This window comes from Engystomops pustulosus, unplaced genomic scaffold (genome assembly GCF_040894005.1).
Source record: "Engystomops pustulosus unplaced genomic scaffold, aEngPut4.maternal MAT_SCAFFOLD_92, whole genome shotgun sequence".
NCBI lineage: Eukaryota > Metazoa > Chordata > Amphibia > Anura > Leptodactylidae > Engystomops > Engystomops pustulosus.
Genome location: NW_027284978.1, coordinates 400705 through 402500, shown reverse-complemented (window position 1 = coordinate 402500; position 1796 = coordinate 400705). Strand labels below are relative to the sequence as shown.

The 1796-nt window shown below is 60.9% G+C and overlaps 1 non-coding gene across 1 annotated transcript in view; it reads right to left on the bottom strand.

The window, feature by feature from the left end:
- The window catches only part of LOC140106963 (18S ribosomal RNA), a 1884-nt gene extending 1335 nt beyond the window's left edge, over nt 1–549 (bottom strand). The window contains exon 1 of the ribosomal RNA XR_011850935.1: nt 1–549. This exon is cut by the window's left edge and continues 1335 nt beyond it. This is a non-coding gene — a ribosomal RNA (18S ribosomal RNA).
- Between the last annotated feature and the right edge of the window lie 1247 nt (nt 550–1796).

The following is a 1796-nucleotide window of genomic DNA, read 5'->3' as shown; positions in this document are numbered from 1 at the left end:
CTTGTATTGTTATTTTTCGTCACTACCTCCCCGTGTCGGGAGTGGGTAATTTGCGCGCCTGCTGCCTTCCTTGGATGTGGTAGCCGTTTCTCAGGCTCCCTCTCCGGAACCGAACCCTAATTCCCCGTCACCCGTTGTCACCATGGTAGGCGGGTTAGATACCATCGACAGTTGATAGGGCAGAAACCTGAATAGATCGTCGCCGTCACGGAGGACGTGCGATCGGCCCGAGGTCACCTAGAGTCGCCAAGTCTAGGACGGGGCTGGCGCCGCAGCGGGCCCGGAGACCCGCCGCGGACCAGGGCTCCCCGGATTGGTTTTAAGTCTGATAAATGCACGCCTTCCTGGAGGGCAGCGCTCTTGGGCACGTATTAGCTCTAGAATTGCCACAGTTATCCGAGTAGCACATCATCAATGCGGAACGATCAAAGGAACCATAACTGATTTAATGAGCCATTCGCAGTTTCACCGTAAAGAATAGTCAGTACTTAGACATGCATGGCTTAATCTTTAAAACAAGCATATACTACTGGCAGGATCAACCAGGTAGCCGAGCTCTGAGGGGTAGACTCTTGGAGTCAGGCTCCGTGAGCTAATGGGAACGCTCGTTGCTGCTGCTGCTACCGCAGCGCTTCTCCGCCGCCGGAGAAGACCTCGCAGACAACATTGGATGGAGCTTAGGGCAGGGGGGCAAGAAAGATGCTCTCGGTCCCTTCCAAGGACCCGAAAAAGCCTTCCCTTCCCCTCCCTCTCGCAGTCGCTGGCTTTCCCCACTCAGTTCAGCCAAGAAGTGGCGCTCGACTCTCACCTCCATCAGCACCTCCGAAGCTCGGACAGCTCCTGTAGGCTGCGCATAGAAGGAAAGCATTGGACGCTCAACTTCAGCACCTCGAGTGTCGGACGGCTCCACCACCACCTCTCCACACTGTTAAGCGAGAGAGACGATAGGAGCCGTCGCGACGTACCCATGCAGCGCCGCCCGCCAACGCACAGAGGAGCGGAGGGGATCGGGCGCCAGGTCCGGGGGAAGGCTGGGAGGGAAGCTACGGCGCTGCTACCCAGCTTTCAACCCTGCGGCACCGGTGCTCCGCTCCTATCGCTCCGGCGAACAGGGTCCGCTACGCTTTCAACACCAGCGCCCGGCAGAGGGCTTGGAGAAGGCTCGCGCGGATCCTCGGTTCGGATCGCCTGGCTTCGCGGGAGCGGCCTTCGGCTAGGGCCGACGACGGCCGGACCGAGCAGATTTGGACCGGGGTGCGGGGCGAGTACCTGCCTCTCTCACGAAGGGAGTGTCACCGGTAAGAAGCCTCTTCCCACGTCTGCTTGCCGACTTACGCTCGCCCCGACGAGAGGCCCAACCGAAAGAGTGGAAAGGGGCAGAGATTTCCAGGGTCGCCCCACCAGGGATGCAATACCCCAGTGCAGACAGTCGGCCCTGCCCCGAACCTACTCGGTGGTTTGAAGGTTAACCTCTTGGGGAAAAGCAGCGATTCGCCTCGCGGTGCGTGCCTCCGCGGATCTAAACCCCCTCGATCGATGTGGGGCCAGAGGACCCCTTTTCCCCGTACGAAACTGTCAGCTCACCATGGGCTCGACGTCCGTGGGTCGGGGAGTTGAGCGCTTACGCGCGGCGGGACCTTATAACCTGCAGCGGCTGAGGAGCGAAGATTTCCAGGGTGGGCCCCCGGGGATGCCATACCCCGAGCAGCCTGTCGGCCCCGCTCCTAGCACGCTGGCAAGCAATGGAGTCTTCCCCGCGGCAGCCACCGCCCTCGCCCTAGCCTCGCCGTCGGTCG